Genomic DNA, 24,740 nt, shown 5'->3' with positions numbered 1-24,740 from the left:
AGTAAAAATTGGATGGAAATATAAACAAAGAATATGAACAGACAGTGCACTAAGAAAAAAACACAGGTGGTAATTAAATATATGAAAATACTCATAATAAAAAGAAAGGATTTTTATTTTCTCACAGTGATGGGAAGAATCTTATGATAGCCAACCTCCACCCCCTGGTATTAGGCCCTGTACAATCCCCTTCCCCTTGGTGTGGCCAGGACCTGTGATTTGCTTCTAATCAATAGAATATGACAACAATGATGGAGTGTTACCCCCTGGACTAGGTTTTGTTGTTTGGCAAATGTGCTGGGATGACACTCCCGTGATTAGGTTACATGGTATGAGACTCCACCACTTTAACAGACCATAGCAAGGGACTTTCCTGCTAGCCTTGTGGAAGCTAGTTGCTGTGATGTGAACTGTCTATGGGGAATGTCATGTGCCCAGGAACTGCAGACAGCCTCTCACTGCTGAGAGCCTCAGTCCTACAACCATAAGGAACAGACTTTTGCCAACAATCACATGAATTTGGAAGAGAACTCTCAGCCTCAGATGAGACCACAGTCACAACCCACATTTTGATTGCAGCTCCTGAGACCCTAAGCAGAGGATGCAGCTAAGTCGTGCTTGGGCTCCTGAACCACAGAAACTGTGAGATACTAAATATGTGTTGCTTTAAACTGCTGAGTTTATGATTATTTGTTATTCAGCGATAGAAAACTATGACACTTGTCAATCATATTGGCAAAAATACAAAATATACAACATTGTGTTGCTGAGTATGCCCATGGGCTGTCTCATATGAAATGGCTCAATGCTTATGGAGGAAAATCTGGCAATGTCTAGCACAGTGACAGTAACATTTGCCCTTTGGCCCAGAAATCCCACTTTTGGAAATCTACGTATGCTTTCATACATATGAAATAATGCATGTACAAACTTTTTCATTAAAGCATTGTTTATAATAACAAATAATAAAAACAATTCAGTGGTTCAACAATTGAGAATTGGTTAAATTATCTAGGACCATATATATGATGGAATACTATGTAACCATAAAAAAGGAATGGGGGAGACCGGGTGCGGTGGCTCACGCCTGTAATCTCAACACTTTGGGAGGCCGAGGTGGGTGGATCACGAGGTTAGGAGATCGAGACCATCCTGGCTAACACGGTGAAACCCCGTCTCTACTAAATATACACAAAAAAAAAATTTGCTGGGCATGGTGGCGGGTGCCTGTAGTTCAGGCTACTCGGGATGCTGGGGCAGAAAAATGGTGTGAACCCGGGAGGCAGAGCTTGCAGTGAGCTGAGATCATGCCACTGCACTCCAGCAAGTGCAGCGAGAGCAAGACTCCGTCTCAAAAAAAAAAAAAAAAAAAAAGGAGTGGGGGAGATCTTTATGTAATGATATGGAAAAATGGAAAAAAGTAAAGTTCATAACAATATATGTAGTGCACTGCCTTTGTATAATGAAAATTTATGTATTTGCGTAAAGAAACAATGGAAGTTAAAAAAATTTTTTAAATGATTACCTGTAGGGAAAAGAAAGAAAAAAAATGGATAGGAATAAGACTTCTCCATGGATACCTTTTTTATCATTGTATTTTTGAAACATAAACATCTTACCTACTAAAAATTAATTTAATGTTCTAAGTTGTTGAATGGATGGATGTAAGAAAGCACTGTGTCATAATGAACATACTCAAGATGTAGAGATGACACAGAGAAAAAGGGGGTGAGAGTGGGAAGTCAGCTAACACGTCTTCACAGACAGGGACACTGAGTGGGACACTGAAAGATGATCAAGAGTTACCATGGGTCAGGCGCGTTGGCTCACGCCTGTAATCCCAGCACTTTGGGGGGCCGAGGCAGGCGAATCACGAGGTCAGGAGTTCCAGATCAGCCTGGCCAATATGGCGAAACCCCGTCTCTACTAAAAATACAAAAATTAGCTGGGTGTGGTGGCACATGCCTCTAGTCCCAGCTACTCGGGAGGCTGAGGCAAAGAATCGCTTGAACCCAGGAGGCGGAGGTTGCAGTGAGCTGAGATTGCACCATTGCGCTCCAGCCTGGGCAACAAGCAAGACTCCATCTCCAAAAAAAAAAAAAAAAAAAAAAGAGTTACGATGGATGAACAAGCCTGAAAAGGACATCACAATGAGAACTGCAAGTTCAAAGATACAGTGGGGTAAAACAGACAGTATATCCAGGTAATAAGGGACTCTAGTCTTATTAAATGTTATGGGGGTGCCAGAGAGATGTGTAGTGAGAGAAGAAGCCAGAGACCAGATCAAGGGGTCCTTGGAAGTTCTCCTAAGAGACTTGGACGTCACGCTGTGCATAATGTTTATGTCTTAAACGGGTCATTCTAGAAGTGACTTAGAGGATATATCAGAGGGTATCTGTGTTTATGCCTCATGGCTGCCATAGCAAATTCCCATGAACTTGGTGGCTCAAAACAACAGAAATTTATTTTCTCACAGTTCTGGAAGCCAAAGATCTGAGCCAGAAGTCTGAAATCAAGGTGCTAGCAGGGACACATAGGGAAGAATCCATCGTCCGTCTCTTCCAGCTTCTGGAGGTTGCCAGTTTCTTTGGCTCATGGCCACATCATGCCAATCTCTGCCCTCATCTTCGTCTCACCTTTTCTCCTATGCGTGTCTTCTCCTCTTCTGTTTCTTACAGGGACACTTGTCGTTGGATTTAGCGCCCACTCAAGTAATTCAGGATGATCTCATCTCAGCATTCTGAGCTTAATTATACGTGCAAAAAATCTTTTCCAAATAAGGTGACATTCACACCTTCCAAGGATTAGAACATGGACATATCTGTTGTGTGTGTGTGAGGTGGGGAAGAGGCGGTCATGGTGAATGCTAAAGACAAAACGTCTATTTGGAAGGTAGTTGCAATTGACCAGGTAAGAGATGTTCATCAAGTATTCAATTTTTCTGATTAAAAACTTCCCAGGGCAGAATCCTGCAAGCCACTCATGTTTTTCAGAAATTCTCCCCACATTTTCCTTTCTATAATTTAAGCCCACCTTTCTTGCCATGATTTTTATTCAAGCAATTGAATGTATATTTGCAGCAGCACTCCCCCCACATCTAAGTCATTTCTTATATTCATATCATAACCACTGTGTGGCATTTTATGCTGTGAGAATAATTCTGGGCTTTCTCATCTGAAGTGGCAGAAGTCCTCAGGGAGATTCCCTCCCCGAAAATGACACTTATCTAGAGGCAGACAGAGTGTTCTACACAGGATATTTTCCAGCAAGAAAGCCCAAGGCACATAGCATTAAAGTTTCTGGTGAGGTCTGTGGAGCACCAGACCAATCATCATAAAATCCAGATATGAGAATTTCTAGAGTAAGTGGTAGTATATTAAAATAGGATGCAGAAGACCTAGGAAGGGATCAAATCTTTAAACTTCACATCAAAGTCAAGAGTGGTTTCATATGAAAGACAAGCAAATCTAATCTCCCATCCTCTTCACCTCCAAAATGGTCACTATCTGGCTGTTTTTGGTTAGCAATTAAGCAGCAAAGAGTTATTATCCAGATCATGTTCTGCTTGTATTTCTAAACCTAGCTAAACTGTAGTTATTGACCTTCAATCTAACTAACCAATGCTGCTAGTGACCCCTTGCTTTCTAATCAGTTAGAGTGGTCACTTTCTAACAGTTAAAGCTCTGACTCTAAGCCAGTCCTGTCCAAAAGAACTTTCCACGATGACAACAATGCTATACATACAACATTGTATAATAATCTGCACTCTCCAATATGATGTCCACTAGCCACGTGTGGCTACTGACGACTTGAACTGTGGCTGGTGTGAGGGAGAAACCAGTTTTTAAATTATTTATCATTTTCATTAATTTAAACAGCCAAATGGAGTTCATGGCTACCATACTGGACACCACAACTCTAAGATGGGTCCTGGCCCATCTTCCTATTTGAACAGACTGAAGTTCCATGTTGGTATCACTTTAGTCTTGGTCTGTTGTCATATTTACTTCCTGCTCCCAAGGAAGAATCTAGTAAGCCTACTGGGACTTATGGCCATCGATTATACTTCAAAGGAATAAGTTAGAAGTTTTTTTTTCTCTTTGATATTAGTTTGAGATGTTATGAAATAAGACCTATGATACCACCTAGATAATTTCAAAAAAATGTATATAATTTTGGTATGCCCTGCTAGCCACAGATCACTTAGCAGTTTTCTGGATAGACTCACCCTTTTTTTCCGCCTTGCTTCTCTTTCTAGGAAGATTAACAAAGGCTTCTTTGGCTCCTGGATTTAATTTCTATGATGTGACAGAAACATGTACATTTACATACACTATCATTTAAGCCTGAAACTGCAAAAGTTTCTTTTTTTTTTTCTTTTATTATTATTATTATTATTATTATTATACTTTAGGTTTTATGGTACATGTGCGCAATGTGCAAGTAAGTTACATATGTATACATGTGCCATGCTGGTGCGCTGCACCCACCAACTCGTCATCTAGCATTAGGTATATCTCCCAATGCTATCCCTCCCCTCTCCCCCCACCCCACAACAGTCCCCGAAGTGTGATGTTCCCCTTCCTGTGTCCATGTGTTCTCATTGTTCAATTCCCACCTATGAGTGAGAATATGCGGTGTTTGGTTTTTTGTTCTTGCGATAGTTTACTGAGAATGATGATTTCCAATTTCATCCATGTCCCTACAAAGGGCATGAACTCATCATTTTTTATGGCTGCATAGTATTCCATGGTGTATATGTGCCACATTTTCTTAATCCAGTCTATCATTGTTGGACATTTGGGTTGGTTCCAAGTCTTTGCTATTGTGAATAATGCCGCAATAAACATACGTGTGCATGTGTCTTTATAGCAGCATGATTTATAGTCCTTTGGGTATATACCCAGTAATGGGATGGCTGGGTCGAATGGAATTTCTAGTTCTAGATCCCTGAGGAATCGCCACACTGACTTCCACAAGGGTTGAACTAGTTTACAGTCCCACCAACAGTGTAAAAGTGTTCCTATTTCTCCACATCCTCTCCAGCACCTGTTGTTTCCTGACTTTTTAATGATTGCCATTCTAACTGGTGTGAGATGGTATCTCATTGTGGTTTTGATTTGCATTTCTCTGATGGCCAGTGATGGTGAGCATTTTTTCATGTGTCTTTTGGCTGCATAAATGTCTTCTTTTGAGAAGTGTCTGTTCATGTCCTTCGCCCACTTTTTGATGGGGTTGTTTGTTTTTTTCTTGTAAATTTGTTGGAGTTCATTGTAGATTCTGGATATTAGCCCTTTGTCAGATGAGTAGGTTGCGAAAATTTTCTCCCATTTTGTAGGTTGCCTGTTCACTCTGATGGTAGTTTCTTTTGCTGTGCAGAAGCTCTTGAGTTTAATTAGATCCCATTTGTCAATTTTGGCTTTTGTTGCCATCTCCTTAAGCTGATAAGCAACTTCAGCAAAGTCTCAGGATACAAAATCAATGTGCAAAAATCACAAGCATTCTTATACATCAATAACAGACAAACAGAGAGCCAAATCATGAGTGAACTCCCATTCACAATTGCTTCAAAGAGAATAAAATACCTAGGAATCCAACTTACAAGGGATGTGAAAGACCTCTTCAAGGAGAACTACAAACCACTGCTCAAGGAAATAAAAGAGGATACAAACAAATGGAAGAACATTCCATGCTCATGGGTAGGAAGAATCAATATCATGAAAATGGCCATCCTTCCCAAGGTAATTTACAGATTCAATGCCATCCCCATCAAGCTACCAATGACTTTCTTCACAGAATTGGAAAAAACTACTTTAAAGTTCATATGGAACCAAAAAAGAGCCCGCATCGCCAAGTCAATCCTAAGCCAAAAGAACAAAGCTGGAGGCATCACACTACCTGACTTCAAACTATACTACAAGGCTACAGTAACCAAAACAGCATGGTACTGGTACCAAAACAGAGATATAGATCAATGGAACAGAACAGAGCCGTCAGAAATAATGCCACATATCTACAAGTATCTGATCTTTGACAAACCTGACAAAAACAAGAAATGGGGAAAGGATTCCCTATTTAATAAATGGTGCTGGGAAAACTGGCTAGCCATATGTAGAAAGCTGAAACTGGATCCCTTCCTTACACCTTATACAAAAATCAATTCAAGATGGATTAAACACTTAAATGTTAGACCTAAAACCATAAAAACCCTAGAAGAAAACCTAGGCATTACCATTCAGGACATAGGCATGGGCAAGGACTTCATGTCTAAAACACCAAAAGCAAAAGTTTCTTAGATTGTTTTCAAGTTCCTAACTACCCAACTTCTGGATGGAGTGAAGTTGATTACTCATTGAAGGGATGAATATAAAGTATTTAGGACTAGATCCACTGTCTTTCAAGGAACTCCTACAGATTTGTCTAGGAAGACAAATCATTGTTTCTGTGAGTGATTTTATCACATCTATACACTAAGCATTAAAAGAAAGCTGAAGCTTTCAGTAAGCAGACCAGGCTGTCACGAAAGCCTTCAGTGTATGAACCCAGATTCTCCATTCCCTAAAATTGGAGAACATTTCAACAACTCACCTGTCCCTTTATTCACAGTGTAAAAAGAAACATTCAGCTCCGTGAAGTGCTGAAGAAACAGAGACGGTTGGTTCAATGAGACTACGGGGCACAGAGAGCTCTCATAAAACTTACTACTAGATTATATGATGGTAAGTCCTACAATAGAGATGACATAAGAACGAACAAGATCAAATTTATAAATAATATATTAAAAATACAGGTAGCAAAAGAATGAATGAGAGGAAATCTACAAAGCATTTCCCATAGAAAACAGTTTCAAAACTATGTGATATTATTACATAGCATTACTGTTTTGATAAGTTAACTGAAATCCCAGCAACTCAGGAGGCCAAGGTGGGAAGATTGCTTGAGGCCAGGAGTTCAAGGCCAGCCTGGGCAACATAGCGAGACCTTGTCTCTACAAGAAAAAAAATTGTTTTAATTATCTGGGCATGGTGGCCTGCACCTGAAGACCTAACTACTCGGGAGGCTGAGGCGGAAGGATTGCCTGAGCCCGGGAGTTCAAGGTTACAGTGATCTATGACTGTGCCACTGCACCCCAGCCTGAGTTACGGAGCAAGACCCTGTCATTTGTTGTTGTTTTCTCTCTCTTCTTAGATAAAAATTCTGTTTGTGACACAAACAGCCATTAGAGAGAAATGATTAGCTATTATACTTCTCAGTGGTGGTTAGCAATGGGCTATAATTATTCATTTCTATTAGGAGCCATTAGCCATTAATTCTAGGTATTAGAATTTTGAGAGCAGCTTGACCACATTGATTCCTGGGTTTACATTTAAAATAGATGCTAGAGAGAAAGAGAGAGATGATAGACAGGTATGTATTTTTGAAACATAAACTATTAAGTTATGGTCATGATTATTGAATGGCTTTCAATTCCATTGGAATACACTGTTCCAGAACTGTGTTTTATCTGTGTCTTCACTGATGCAAGTTTTCACTAAAATAGAATCTCAGACTTTAGGAACTTTAGCCACTGTCAAGAAGAAGAGCAGGAGCCCAGGACAGGAAGACATAACCTTAACCCTGTCTTTGCTGAGTGAACTTAAGCAATAGATTTAACCTTTTTATGGCTTAGCATCCTCATCTGTAAAATGAGAAAAATAGTATCTACTTCATTAGGATGTTGCAAAGATTAAATGAGTTCATTATTGTTAAGCACTTAACTGTCATCATCATCATCATCCCACAGATGTAGACACCAATGTCCAGGTAGGCGATATGATTTGTCCAAATCATAAAACTAGCATTAAGCACACAGAAGAACCCAAATCTCTTGACAACTAGCCCTGAGCTCCTTCCACTGGGCCATGCTGCCTGTATTGTTCTATACTACGCCATACTTTCTGATGCATAAAGTCCTTATCAGGTACATAACTTATGAAGGAAAGAACACAGAAAGGAGAAGGCCTAATGATGCCATTTCTATACATCTCAAGGCAAGACCATATAGGCTGAAGTGGCTGCTGAAACCAGTCACTTCAGTGTCACTATTAAAGTCCTTGTATCCAATGTATCTCCCCATTGGCTGCTATTCCTAAAATTTCTCTTATATAAGGAACAAGTTTTCATTGCATAATAATAAATGTATAAAAAATATTGTTTTAATTATTAATAACCACATACTGGCTCATATTTATAGTACTCATATCAAAACCTTACTCTTAATAAATGAAAATATAAGGTAAAATATATGAACATATAATAATATTTGTGTAATACATAAGAACATAAGATCATGGGCCATGAAAGAGGGCTTGTTGAGGTGAGGAATGAAATGGTACACAGTGGATGCTCTGGGTATCCAAATCAAACTTAATTTTCCTCACAATTTTCCAGGAGCCAGTAGGAACATTTCCTGGGATGTCACAGCAAGGAATGAAGTACAGCTCCACCAGGAGCCATTAAATATGGGATTAATGATGGACAATTCACGTGAAAGGCAAGAACTGCTTGTCTCCTTCCACAAAACACCAAGGCCATTCCAGACCCAAGTCAAACTGAGTCTATAGCCATGAAAAAAATGGTCCCCATGGGGTCCTGCAGGAGAGACAACAAAACGTTTTGATGTTACATCTCCTCCAGATCCGTGTGGGCTTTCAGAAAAAAAAAGAAAAGGCCCTTGTACAGATATGTTTTATAATCCAGATTTTTACATAGCATGAAAGGGGAAGAAGAAAGGAGCCATTCACAAATTGTCCATCTATTCCTGTATTCTTCAGGAACAATTACTTTGCTTCCACATGAACTGCTTTCAACATAATTCCTCTTTATATTAGAAGTCCAAAGTAAAAAGGCTACCTTGACTATACAAGCTTCAGGAAAATCTATATATTTAACTTTAGAATGGCTTTTCTTTTATCCCCATGTAACGTTTGAAAACCATGTTGATGCACTTTATAAAGAATCACACTGCCTCAAAAGTATAGCAACAAAAACAATTCAAACATAAAATCTCATTTTTAAGTTCTTAGCTTTAAATATGCATCAACAGAATGTGAACTGTTATTTTCTCCACATGGGTCTTAAGTACTAAACAAAGCACTGGCTGATCACTATTACAGAAAAGTGGACTTCGTTATTGTCACACTGTCTCTGTCACATCAAAGCTATCTCTCTTTTGCAAGAACCAGTTTTTTTCTGTACTGCACTTTTTCCCCTGCCACTACATGGAATGCTCTGAACCATTGATCAGTTAGGGAAATTGTTTTAATAAGGGAGGTTGATTTTGTCATGTATGTGTTATCTTTCTCTTTTCTTGACCACATTATCCTCTGGGAATCAGAATGCTAAGTTGTTATTGGGAGTCTATAACTGGCTTGAAATTACTCTGAGAAGTTCAGCCCTACCAAACTGCTTCATGGCAAATTATTGCTTACCACCTAGCATCTGATACATATATACCAGAGGGCATGTACATATGCATGTATAGGATGGCAATTTGCTGTACTTTAAATTTATTCCTTTCTTCTCACCTTTCTCACATGCCATCAAATCCCCCATTTCCTAGATGGAATGCATTTTTCTAGATGAAAAGAAAAAACTCACTGATGAAATGAGTACTAACTCATTTGCCTCACTGGTTGAAGAAGCCAATTAATATATGAGAAACATCAGCTAGCTTCAAGAAACGTGGAGTGCAGATAAAGACTAAAGAACCACGGAGTCAACCAAGTAAAGTACCAACTCAAAATGATAGCAAAGAACTAGATATCTAGTATGTGTTCAATAGATGGCTAAGGGTGAGTTTCCTGATATTCTAATTTACTCAGGAGCAATCTGAATTTTCTAAGAGGATATTTATAATAAATTCCTACTGGTAGACTTTAAGCTATTATGGAAGACAGTAAGAGGTTTTTTGTTTTTATTTTTGTGCCCATTAAATTGCATCATGTAGTTGATCATTTAACTTTGTCTAAATCCAAGTTTGACCTGTTTGTCTATGTTCCACATAATTGAAAAAAGTACTGGGAGTAAATGAAGGGGATTCTCAGATGTGCTTACTGAGTTATGTTGGTCTGGTAGATGCTGGAATGGAGAGTGAAAGTCTTCAACTTTTTTTGTCATTCTATCGAACCAACAGGATGGAGACAGGAAGTAATACTCACTTCGCAATTAATCACAATCTCATCAGGAAGACTCACTCCCAACCGGTTCATTAAAGGCAAATAGACTTCTTCCAAAGCCTTAGTTTTCCTTTCCATTATCAATCAGGGGAAGAATAAATGAGATTAAAAATGTAAAGCAAAAAGGAAGAACTGAATAAATCAGCCAAAAAATAATAGGATCTTTGGGAGAAAATAGTTTTTTACAAAGACGTTCAGAAACAGTATAAAATAAGTATCTGAGTGTAGAGATCTAAGTATATATACACATGCTGACTTTAACACCCATGTTTCAGCAAACATCAATATTTATTATGCCTCTGGAAACTATTGACTGGTGGGAAAATCAACATATATCTTGATGTTGACCACAACAAAAATCAATAATTGCTTCATAATTTACCAAGACTCATGGGATTTAACGAACCAGATAGCTATGAAGTAAAGCAAAATCATTATACTTTCTCCCTGGCATACTGGATAAAGGATATAATACCAGCATTAGACATTTGTAGCCATACCTTGTGTCACCCCACTAAACCCCACCTTTATTGAATGAAGCAAGTGTAACATCACCTTTCACAGAATTGTGGATGACAACTCTGAAATTTGAGCAAGGAGAGAAGAGTAAGAGAAAGAAACCTCAGGGAAGACAACACTCATTAGAAAACTGATTCAGTGTCACAGATGAATGTGGGCATTTGTGCCTGTGAATTAAACAGCAGTCCCCTGCTGGTAAATATACTTTATCCACTTTGTTAGGCCCCAGTATTGCATTATACTGATTGTACGTTCATCCTTTTCTAGTTTTTCACTTATCTCCAGAGATTAATAAATGCAGGTTATTCAAATGCCATGACTATCTAAAATCCAATCCAAAGGGACTTTAGTGGCAGATTTAGAAAAAAAAATGCTGGTACACTTCCCGTCCTTCTTTAGGATCCCCTCAATATTTGTATCTACTTAAGAAAAGCAGAAGTAAAAAGATGGCCAACACTCCGCAGTGCAGACACAATGATTCATCTGCAAATTAGGAGCTGGGCCAATACAACCAGTCATTAAAATCTTTCAGTTTAAGTCCAAAACAGAGAAACTCTATACACTGAACTGTAGGGATGTGTGTATGAATTGTCTGATAAATATGCAGAATGATGTTTCCCAGTGCTCCTAAATGATATTAATAAGACAAGCTCTGCAAGGAAAAACAGAGGTCAAAGCAACCAACAGAGTAAGCCAAAAATGGGTTCCCATTAGAATAAATTTCTAATAATGAGTATCTCTAGAAAACTGCCAGACTACCTTTATCTAAAACTATAGAAAAAGATCTGGTTCCATTTTGTGTGGTCTACACAGGGAAATAATAAGTGAACAAATGTGGGCTGAAAGCATAATGGCTAATAATATTTCCCAGAAGAGAAGAAAGAGGTGAGCTGTGTCTTTATAGACATTGCCAATAGGTAAGAGAGGGCACAGAAACTCAAAGCAGCCTTAGATTTACTGAATGTAAGAGAAGGAAGAGGGGAAAAGAGATGTAGATACAAGATTAAAGATTATAAATAAAATTACCATAAGTAACTCCAATTTACCAATCATTTGAAGTGTTTCTAAGAGCAAGATTATTTCATATTGCCTACGTTTATGGCAAGGAGCATCAGTGATGTTACACTTTTCAAATGTATCGTAACTTAGCATTTTAGAAAGCTTGTACTTGGATTATCATAATTGAGCCTCACAAAAGAACTTTTAAATGGCCTCCTGTGTGATGGTTAATTTTATTTGTCAACTTGACTGGGCTTAAGGATGCCCAGATAGTTAGTAAAACACTATTTCTGGGTGTATTTGTGAGGGTCTTTCTGGAAGACATTAGCATTTGACTCAGTAGACTGAGTAAAGAAAACTGTCCTCACTGAGGTAGGCGGATATCATCCAGGCCATTAAAGGTCTAAATGGAACAGAAAAAAAATACAAAATTACTATTTTCAATCAGAAGGACTGTAAGATTCTAATATCTGCCTTTGCACATTTTCTATCATAAGCTAACCACTGAAAGCTAATTAGGCAAAAATTATTTATTCATATGTCTACCCCTAACATTACGTATTTTAAATTCCACATTCTTTTCTGTGACTTAGAGCACCATTTTATACCAGATGTTCTATCCTTTAGGGCTATTGTGAGACATGAGGAATACTTCCATCTCTGATAACCAAGGTGGGGAAATGCCCCTTCATACACCGAATCTCAACTATTAAATGATCTAAAGCAGTGTTTCTAAAATTATAGTCAATGGACTACCTTCCTTAAAAGGAACTGGAGACCTTGTGAAAATGAAGACTCCTAAGTCCTACCCCAATACTTTTGAGTCAGAATTTCTAATTGGGTCCCAGCTATATGTTAACAAACATCCTAGGCAATATTTGTATACAAGGTAGGATAAGAACCACTGAATCCGAAGATTGGAGCAATGAGTGTACAAATAAGACTCAGGCCCTAACACAGAACCCTCTACACATTATACCCAGGGACAGCAAGTACAGATCAAAATAAACAAAAACAAAATGTCCTAGCTTAGGTAAAAAATAAAAATGAAACACAGGACAGGTGCGGTGGCTCATGCCTGTCATCCCAGTACTTTGGGAGGCTGAGGACAGATCACTTGAGGTCAGGAGTTCAAGACCAGCCTGGCCAACATGGTGAAACCCTGTCTCTACCGAAAATACAAAACTTAGCCCAGGCGTGGTGGTACATACCTGTAGCCCCAGCTACTCAGGAGGCTGAGGCAAGAGAATCACTTGAACCCGGGAAGTATAGGCTCCAGTGAGCCAAGATTGCGCCACTGCACTCCAGTGTGGGCGAGAGAATGAATCCCTGTCTCAAAAAAAAAAAATTATTCTCGTTTAAATGCCTTCAAAGGAGGTTTTACAAAGCCTCTTGATATTGATAGCTTCTTTTTTTTTTTTTTTTTCCGAGATGGAGTCTCACTCTGTTGCCCAGGCTGGAGTGCAGTCGCATGATCTCGGCTCACTGCAACCTTCACCTCCCAGGTTCAAGTGATTCTCCTGACTCAGTGTCCCAAGTAAGGTGGGATTACAGGCATGTGCCACCATGCCCAACTAATTTTTGTATTTTTAGTAGAGACAGGGGGGTTCACCAGGTTGACCAGGCTGGTCTTGAACTCCTGACCTCATGATCCACCAGCCTTAGCCTCCCAAAGTGCTGGGATTACAGGCGTGAGCCACCACACCCAGCCGATAACTTCTTATATGAGTGTGCTTCACTCTAAACATGCACACACACAAAACCAAAATGTGTATATTTAAAAAATCAAATTACTACAATTTTCCTTAAATTTCGGAATATCTTATACAGGGTTATTTAAAATAGTGTACACAATTATGCATTTTAAATATTATTCTATCTAGACATAATTTTACACACAGCTGTTCGTGAATGTGTCTATTGAACAAAGGTAAGCTTATAGATTTTTCCCAAATAACCCTTCATTTTGGAATTTTTTTTTTTTTTTTTTTAAGACAGAGTTTCACTCTTGTTGCCCAGGCTGGAGTGCAATAGTACGATCTTGGCTCATCACAACCTCCGCCTCCTGGGTTCAAGCGATTGTCCTGCCTCAGCCTCCCAGGTAGCTGGGGTTACAGGCATGCACCACTATGCCCAGGGAAATTTTGTATTTTTAGTAGAGACAGGGTTTCTCCATGTTGGTCAGGCTGGTCTCGAACTCCCGGCCTCAGGTGATCCACACGCCTTGACCTCCCAAAGTGCTGGGATTACAGGTGTGAGCCACTGTACCCAGCCAATTTTGGAATTTTCAAAATATGTTAAGGACTGTAGAACTATACATACACACACACACGTATATATACAACATATGTATACAATACATATATATAAAGTTTATATATACATATATACAATATAATATATACATATGTATATATATGTATATACATTGTATAATATATGTGTGTATATTTGTGTTTAATTGATGAAATAATTAACTTGTATTTGGGACTCTCATATAAAAAGCTATGGTCTGGATTGGGCGCAGTGGCTCACACCTGTAATCCCGGAAACGTGGGTGGCCGAGGCAGGGGGATCATTTGAGGTCAGGAGTTCAAGACCAGCCTGGCCAACATAGTGAAACCCCGTCTTTACTAAAAATACAAAACTGAGCAGGGTGTGGCGGCAGGCTCCTGTAATTCCTGCTACTCAGGAGGCTGAGGCACAAAAATCACTTGAACTTGGGAGGCAGAGGTTGCAGTGAGCCAAGATCGCACCACTGCACACCCCAGCCTGGGCGACGGAGATTCAGTCTCAAAAAAAAAAAAAGCTATGGTCTGGAATGGAAAAAAATGGGCCTGCTTTCTGAACCTTCCACATACTCATTTATGCGGCCATAAGCACATCGTTTAATAACACTGGGCTTTGTCATTCCTTTGCTGCCTGGGCATGCTAATATCCTCCTCCTAGCATTGCTATTAAGGTGTTTAGCAGGGTTTCTGAATGAACATAATAAATTTAAAGTGCAACACAGAACTTGCCTCCCCTGACACCTAGCAAGTAAGCAAAGAAGAGCTACAGCAACCTACAGAAGGAAAAAGAATTAACTGAAGGCGTGGAAGGGAAGTTAAAGGGGAGGGGGCATTCTTCAGTGGAAGGGAGGGGTGCAGCACAGCTGGCATCCAAACCAGTTCCCTCCTAGTGGACCTCAGCTTATCCCAGAAGGAGTGTCACTGAGTTTACAAAGTTCTGAATTTGTTGTTAATACCTTCAACCTGAACAGAAGCAGACTGAACATATATCTGTATCATTTTCTCTCTTAACAGAAGAATGACGGAGTGGTTCCTGGGGTGAAGCAGGTTAAATGGAGAAAGCAGACAATGTACATAACTCTCTCTGATGAAAGTGGAAACTACAGACCTACATCCTGTATTGAAGTACAATTGAAGAACAAGCTAAAGCTCAAGGCCCTTCCTGCCTCCATGCGGAAATAAAATATATGATTCCTAGCCAAGTGTTATAGAACACGTATGTGACATGAAACCTCAAAGGCACAAAAGATCCTAAATATCCTAAAAGAGAGCTCCTCAGCCGACCTTTCTTCGTATCCTCTATTTTCTCCTTAGGCGACTCAAAAATGGGTAGAAGACAAAAGACTTGCTATCAAACTGTAGCTTACAGAGGAAAACAAACTTTTATATGACAGGAAGAGGGTTAAGAAGTCACCCAGCTCTATATCAGATCAAATGGAATGTCAGCACAGGACTGCCAAGTCATAAGCAAGATGAAAAAAATAGCACGGCAACAATGCAAACATGTGACAGCCAAAAGGGTGGGAGTAGAAAAGGGAGAAGAATATCAAAAAGACAAAGAACCAATGCTAGAAGGAAAAATTACTCAATGAACGAGGGAAAGTGCTCTACCACTGTGTTATGCTATAAAACAACGTAATTATTAAATGAATATGGTAAGATGGTAAAAAGATAGAATAAGATGAAAAGAGAAATTGCCTAGCTAAGGCAATAAATTGATGCTCAAATCAACATCATTTCTGAACTAAAAAACATATTAGAACTAGCAAGGAATTGAACAGACATTGCTAAAGAGCAAACTACTAACATGTGGAAAATTGAACATAAAAATAATGAATGCAAATTTAAAAAATAAAGACATCTAAACAATTAGAGAGGAACTAAATTACATGGAGGACAAAGATGATATAGCCAAAGAAGAATTGGTGCCCCTGAGATAATCAACAAGTGAAACTGAAAAAATATGTTGTAAGTTACAATACAATATATATATCATATTGTATAATATGATATATATTATATATATCCTAAAATTCAAAGAGGAACCAATGAGCCTGAATAAAAGGTCATATCATAATTGAGCATATCAAGTGTTATAGGGGATTTTCAACACCAAGATCCATCTAGTAGACTAAGTAACATCAAGAATAAACAATTACACAGTCATCCAGACAAATAATGCACATCACTCACAAAAAGAAAAAAATCATGCTGGCCATAGATTTATTCACCATACCAATGAATGCCAGGTGATGATGGAATAATGTCTATTAAGCTCTAGGGGGAAGAAAATGATTCCCCCAAGAAAATTATCTCCAGCCAAGAGGTTGTTCACATAGAAAGCATCAGGTAGACATTATTGAACATAAAAGAAATGAAGGAATAAAAACATCCATGAGGCCGGGTGCGGTGGCTCACACCTGTAATCCCAGCACTTTGGGAAGCCGAGGCAGGTGGATCAAAAGTCAGGAGTTTGAGAACAGCCTGGCCAACATGGTGAAACCCCATCTCTACTAAAAAAAAATAAATAAAAATCAGCTGTGTATGGTGGTGTGCACCTGTAATTCCAGCTACTCAGGAGGCTGAGGCAGAATTACTTGAACCCGGGAGGTGGAGGTTGCAGTGAGCTGAGATTGTGCCATTGCACTCCAGCCTGGGTGACAGAGCAAGACTCTGTCTCATCAATAAATAAATATTAAAAAGTAAAAAAATCCATGAATTCCTTCTTAATGACAGTAAAATCTAGCCAATTAATAGATGAGTCAAAATTTAAAACTTGAGAATGAAGAAGCCATGGTAACAGAAGAGGTGTTAAGCATTTTATCCACTGTACTATTTTTTCAACTTTCCTGTATGTTAGAATGTATTCATACTAAAAGGTTGGAGAAAAAAAGATTAAATTAATGGTATACATGCTATAGTATAATACCATGAAAATATTATACCAGGTACTAGTAAGTAGTATACATGGTATACTATTCCATGGTATAGTATTACACATGTTTTGCAAAGATGGTGAAGCTGAGTCATAAGATGGCACTATTTGTGTTACTAGGTGATGTCTGACCTCACTCCCTTAGCAGTGCTAGTAAGGATAGGGATAGGAAAAATATCCTTCAGCAGCACTCCACACTGACATGTTATAAGCAGATATTTATCAGAAGTCTATTTCTAAATTACAAAAAGACTAGCTTTGATAAGAAGAGTTAAGAATGTGTGACAGGGTCAGAGCCTTGGGATAGGATGGAACCATCAACAGGACCATTATGCTACTCAGCAATACTAAAAAAAAGTTATTAAAATGTATCTTTGTTAATAAATTTGTGGTGCTCCCCTAGAAAAAAATAAGAAAGTCATGGTCTCTGTTTTTTTTTTTTTTTTTTTGAGACTGAGTCTCACTCTGTCGCCCAGGCTGGAGTACAGCAGCGCGATCTCGGCTCACTGCAAGCTCCGCCTCCCAGGTTCATGCCATTTTCCTGCCTCAGCCTCCCGACTAGCTGGGATTACAGGCGCCCACCACCACGCCCAGCTAATTTTTTGTATCTTCAGTAGAGACGGGGTTTCACCGTGTTAGCCAGGACGGTCTCGATCTCCTGACCTCATGATCCACCCGCCTCGTCCTCCCAAAGTGCTGGGATTACAGGTGTGAGCCACGGCGCCCAGCTGGTCTTTGTCTTTTGAGATATTGTCTGTTCTCATCATTGTGTCGTGTGATGAGAAGATTATTTAACCAAATATCAGAAAAGCTGAAGTTATAGTTTAATATATTTGGTTATCTATAGATATACTATACAACATATAAATAACAAAATATCCATGTGTTGGTGGGCATCTGTTGAAATTATGCATGTGATAATTTCAACAGATCCTCCCCCCACACACACATCTAATAAAATTTTATACCCTATGACAATATTTTTAAAGTAATAAAAAAATTTTACTTTACTATAATTATTTATATTAAATCAAAAGTTGAAACATATTTGGCAATCATTTTAAATACAAGAAAAGAGTAAGGATACCTATTATCAGTATTGTGTTGGTCAGAGAATTTTTGGTTTTGAGAAACAGAAACCCATTAGAGATAGATCACAGAAAGGAGGGTTTATTATAGTAGAATCTAAAACCTAAAGGGAGGCTGGGTGTAGTGGTTCAGCCTATAATCCCAACACTTTGGGAAGCTGAAGCAGGAGGATCGCTTGAGCCCAGGAGTTCACGATCAGCCTGAGCAACATATTGAGACCCCATTTCTATCATAAATTTAAAAAAATTAGCCAAGCATGGTGGTGCATGTCTGTGGTCCCAGCTACTTGGGAGAATCAGGTAGGAAGCTCACTTAAGCCTGGGAGGTCAAGGCTGCAATGAGCCACGATAGCACCATTGTACTCCAGCCTGGACAACAGAGAGAGACCCTGCCTCAGAAAGTTAATTAATTAATTAATTGAAAAACCTAAAGGGAAAACTGCTTCTCACAAGAAGTTGAAAGATAACAAAATGGCTCTTTCTGAGTCTGAATGTTCTCTTGGATTGGCTTTTGTGGGTTGGTGTGTGTGTGCACATGTATGTGTGTGTACACGTGTGTCATACATGTGAGTGTGCATGTGTGTTGGAACTCAGTATCAACAGTAGGTGACCTTATAGCTCCTGTCTGACTCCTAATCTGCTGGTTGCTGGCTGGCAGATGAATCAGCTTTCCCTAAGGCGTGTGCCCATTTTTTATCCAATCAGTCATTACGGAAGCATACATATAGCGCTGAGCTAGCAAGCAGAACAGTTAGAAAGCTAGATGGGACAAGACCAGCAAATTAATTGATGTCACTTCTACAACTGTTTTTCTAATATACTTATAATAATAAATATCATTAAGATTCAAGTAAGATATAAAAATCACATTGGGAACTGAAAAATTATTATGCACGATTAGAATAATTGCATCATTAAAACAGCTGAATAAATCTGCTATTAGAGATAAATTACCAATTAGAAATAATAAAATAACAGTGAAATGAAAAGATAGAACATCCAAAAAGTTCATCAAAGTCTTATATCCCGTAAAAGGAAGCTAAAGCATAATAATAAAAGAGATCTAGTCTCAAGAATAATAGAGTTAGCAAATATTCATGAAAAAGCTTAATTAAAAGCTACATAGAACTTTTATAATGAAAAATGTTAAGTAGGAAATATAAAGAAAAACTTTAATAAGTGAAGTTATAATTTAAACCTTGATAAAGAGATTAATATTTCTTCAAAGTTAATTTGTAGAAGTATTACCATTGCAGTCAAACTCTCAATAGAGAGGGGTGGGAAGATAACAAAATATTTCCAAAATCGATTTTAGAAAAGCATTTAGAATAATTGGAATATTATAAAAATACTGAAAAAAGTATCGCAGGTTTTTAAAATATAAGAAAAGCAAAGTATTACTCTTAGAAGAATTAAGTTGTATTAGATGTTAAAACATATTATAAAACAACAATTATAAAATTAACAAATTCATAAAAATTAGAATAATTAAAATATTGATTATATCTGCAGACAAATGATAATTTTTCTCAAGCCTAAAGTACCAAGCAAAATCACAAGAAAAAATTGACAAATTTAGATATACAAAACTTAAAATGATATATTAAAAACTCAATTGATTAGGAAACCAGCACACTATGAACAATATTTGATATTAAGTATGTCAAATATTTCTATAAAATATCATCTCTCATTAAAATTTATTTTAAAAGGCAAAAATGCCCCAGCATTAAAATTGAAAATATGTAACAATCTGTACAAGAAAGAACACAATTACATTTAAACAAACAAATGGAAATGTGTTCATTCTCACTAAACATCAAAGATGGCACATTAAAGCAAACTTGAAATATTAACGTGCACCTACAAATTAGAAAACACTTCTGGAAATAGCACACACATTGAATAAGGAAGTTATCACACTAGAAATATTCTGTACAATTTGTAACACTGCAAACTGGTACAACTGATTTGGATGGCAATATTACAAATTGAACACCAAAGGCCATAAAAAACTTTTTTCTCCACTTTACCACTCCCAAGAGGTAAAGGAATGAGTGCAATCTCTTTTTTTTTTTTTGCCTTTTTAAAAATATTTAAATAGGTTTTTGAGGAACAGATGGTGTTTGATTACATGAGTAAGTTCTTTAGTGGTGATTTCTGAGATTTTGGTGCACCCATCACCCGAGCACTGTACATTGTACCCAATGTGTAGTCTTTTATCCCTCAGCCCACGCCAACACTTTCCCCTGAGTTCCCAAAGTCCATTGTATCATTCCTATGTCTTTTCATCCTTACAGTTTAGCTCCCACTTGTGAGTGAGAACGTACAATGTTTGGTTTTCCATTCGCGAGTTACTTCACTTAGAATAATGGTCTCCAATTCCATCCAGGTTGCTGCAAATGTCATTATTTCATTCCTTTCTATGGCTGAGTAATAGTCCATGGTATATATATACACCACAATTTCTTTATCCACCCATTGATTGATGGGCATTTGGGCTGGTTCCATATATTTGCAATTGCTAATTGTGCTGCTATAAACATGTGTGTGCAAGTATCTTTTTTGTATAATGACTTCTTTTCCTGTGGGAAGATACCCAGGAGTGAGATTGCTGGATCAAATGGTAGTTCTACTTTTAGTTCTTTAAAGAATGGAATGAACACAATCTTTGAGATCAAATAGACACAGGCTCCATTCTGATATACTGCAGCTTTACCATCTTCATTTGATTAGAAAGTGATGATAACTATGACTAAGATTTCCACAGAGAGCAAAAAGATAATGATACTATAAATGCCTAGCACTTTATAGACACTAAATGGATTGTATTACCTATGTTTTTTCTCATCTTTCTTATCCCCATGAAATACAGACACAAACATGAACATACATGCACTTATAAACATATATATAAGCACAGAAAATTTAAAGAAAATAATTTAATCAAAAAAGCTTTACGCTCTGAGAACAGAAGGGGAAATGGCATGCCATTCCTTTAACAATGCCTAAGCCGTTAAAAGGAATTGGGAGTTTTCCAGCTACAATCTTGGCCATCTGTATTAGTCTGTTCTCACACTGCTATGAAGAAATACCCGAGACTGAATAATTTATAACGGAAAGAGGTTAAATTGACTCAGTTCTTCAGGGCTGGGGAGGCCTCGGGGAACTTACAATCATGGTGGAAGGGGAAGCAACCATGTCCTTCTTCACATGGTGACAGAACTGTGCTGCGCAAAAGGGGGAAATCCCCTTATAAAACCATCAGATCTCGTGAGAACTCACTCACTATCACGAGAACAGCATGGAGGTAACCTTACCCATGATTCAATTACCTCCCACTGGGTCCCTCCCATGACATGTGGGGGTTATGGGAGCTACAATTCAAGATGAGATTTGGGACACAGCCAAACCATATCACCATCTGAAGAAAATAGGATCCAAAAGGACCCAAAGGCAGAGGGAAATCTGGTATATTCCTGGACTCCATCTAGGGAAAGAAGTTTAGGGAGAGAAGGCTCTCTTAAGACACTAAAAACTATTACACAACAGGGTCTGAATGCTGCTTTGAAGGCCTAACTCATCAGATTGGTGCATGCTTTAAACTGGCTGCACATATCCCCCCTCTAACCAGCAGGTGAGTTCCCAAGAGGAAGGAGAGATGAATTATAGAAAAAAAAGTTTTCCTCTGTATATCAAAACTGTAGAATGAGTTGAATTTTGTAGATGTTGCATGAAAAAGCACTTTTAGATAACTAAAGGACAATCTAGTTTTAGAAATTCTCATTAGACTGGGATTTTTGCTCTCTTGTCTGCGTTTTTAGGTTGACTCCATGAAGGCATCACACCTTTACTAGGGTTAATACCTGTCTAACAATCTGTAGTTCTTCAATCAGCTGTGAAAACCATATTTTTCAAAATGAGTTATTAGAATCTGGAAATTATAAGATTATTAATTATTACTTCTAATAATTATCTGTGTTATTATTTTGGAAATAATAGCAGCCAGGCATGGTGGCTCATACCTGCAATCCAAGCACTTTGGGAGTCCAAGGTCGGAGGATCACTTGAGCTCAAAAGTTTGAGACCAGCCTGGGCAACATGGTGAAACCCTATCTGTACAAAAAATTTTAAAAATTAGCCAAGCCTGGTGGCCTGCACCTGTAGTTTTAGCTTCTCAGGAGGCTGAGGCAGGAGGATCACTTGAGCCAGGGGAAGTTGAGGTTGCAATGAGCCAGTATCCAGCGACTGACTCCAGCTTCGGTAACAAAGTGAGACCCCATATCAAAATAAAATAAAACAGAAATAGTAGCAAAAAATTATTTCTTTCCAAAGGCCCTAACTTATAATCCTCTTTTACAGTACATAAAACTAGATTCTGAAAATCACATGGGTCCACACATTACGAAGAGGGTCTTTTCTCTCTGTTTATGTCGTCTTTTGAGTGCACTTACAGATTCCTGTCTTGAATTCACTGCTGGTTTTTCAGCCTCTATTGTTGCTTCAGCTTGCTCTTCTATTTCCTTCTTGCTTACTTGTTTCTTCATTTTATTTATAGCTCTATTTTTTCCTGCACTGTTGGAATGATTTCCAGTTGCACCATTCATGCTTTCAACTATTTGGGAAAAAAAAATCTCATTTTCTATAAAAATAGCTAACCTCAAAGTGATTCATTTCATTGTCCAGGCCTTTTTATGATTAAAAGACCTTTTCATATTATTCATGAGTCTAAACTGATTCATCCATGTAATTGAGATTTTAAGCTTTTAGGTTAAGGACTACAACTTCCCAGTGACATTTTCAGTGCTAGGTGGAAAGTCTGTGCTGAAATTGATGCTCTTTCTTAAAAAAAGAAATGTTAGCACTTACTTCACCTTTTAACTTAGGCTGCAGAACTGAAGAAATAGGTTTATATTCTTTAAGGTGGGAAGGACCTTAATAACTGCCTGAAGTGACAAACTGTAATAGGAAGTAGATTTTTGTACTAATAGATTTCCACTTAATAAAATCACACATTTACGTAGATCAATACAGGGAAACCATTATGTGTGAGTATACTACGTTTCAAAACTTTCTTGTTTTGTCCATTCTCAAAGTGATATATGCTCATTAGGGAAAACAACAGAAAAAAAAGGGAGAAAAAAAATCAACCATACTCCCACTAACCAAAACAATATCAATGTTAACACTTGATTAAATTATTTTCTTTATTCATTTATCTAAATGGAATTTGGGGTTTTGTTTTATTCCTTTTTCCTTTCTGTTTTTATGTAATTGTGATCATTCTGCATATGGAACTCCTATATATAAACATTCATAACATATAATGAAAGTACCTTGCTTTCTTAATATTATGGCATGAACATTTCTATTATAAATTTTTATAAAGTATTTCAAAACAATTACATAATATCTCATTGAGTGGTGATTCCTGACCTTACTTAACTATTTTACTTTATGGCATGTTAAAATGGTTACCAATTTTTGCTATCACATTAAGCTAGAAAAGAATATCCCTAAACGGAAAGCTTTTTCATTTGGTCTTAGTTTCTTGGGATAAATTTTCAGGAATAGAGTTATTAGTTCAAAGGGAAGAAATATTTGAAGGTTTTTGGTATACATTATCAAAGTTTTTCCAAAAGACTTGCAACAATTGGCACTCCTCTCTACAAGGTACCTTAAGTTATTAGCAGTAAGTAGTCTCATTAAAAACAACTTATGTTTGTGAATTTGCTGGGAAGAAACACCTCTTTTTTCTTATCTTAATTTGAAAATATTTGATCACCATGTGTTGAAATATTTCCATATTTTCATTTATTAGTTGTTGCTCATCTTTTATGATTTTCTAGCAATGATTTTTGCACATTATCTATCATGATTTTAAAGTTTCCATTATTAACACTTTTACACTGTTGGTGGGACTGTAAACTAGTTCAACCATTGTGGAAGACAGTGTGGCGATTCCTCAAGGATCTAGAACTAGAAATACCATTTGACCCAGCCATTCCATTACTGGGTATATACCCAAAGGATTATAAATCATGCTGCTATAAAGACACATGCACACATATGTTTATTGCGGCACTATTAACAATAGCAAAGACTTGGAACCAACCCAAAAGTCCATCAATGATAGACTGGATTAAAAAAATGTGGCACATATACACCATGGAATACTATGCAGCCATAAAAAAGGTGAGTTCATGTCCTTTGTAGGGACACGGATGAAGCTGGAAACCATCATTCTGAGAAAACTATTGCAAGGACAGAAAACCAAACACTGCATGTTCTCATGTATAGGTGAGAATTGAACAATGAGAACACTTGGACACAGGATGGGGAACAGCACATACCGGGGCCTGTCGTGGGGTGGGAGAAGCGGGGAGGGATAGCATTAGGAGATATACCTAATGTAAATGACGAGTTAATGGGTGCAGCACACCAACACGACACATGTATACATATGTAACAAACCTGCACATTGTGCACATGTACCCTAGAACTTGAAGTATAATGAATAAATAAATAAATAAATAAATGTTTCCAGTATTGATTTCTGTGGTTTTTCATAAGGAAGAAAACGAATGTGATTCACAATTGATTCAAAAAATGTCCGAAGTATTTGCCCTTTGATTTTTTTATAGGCATACATTTTTATAATATTAACATCTATCTCTGCCCCTACAGTTTT

The sequence above is a fragment of the Pongo abelii genome, chromosome 22 (assembly GCF_028885655.2).
Source record: "Pongo abelii isolate AG06213 chromosome 22, NHGRI_mPonAbe1-v2.0_pri, whole genome shotgun sequence".
Classification (NCBI taxonomy): domain Eukaryota; kingdom Metazoa; phylum Chordata; class Mammalia; order Primates; family Hominidae; genus Pongo; species Pongo abelii.
This window is presented reverse-complemented; position numbering follows the sequence as displayed.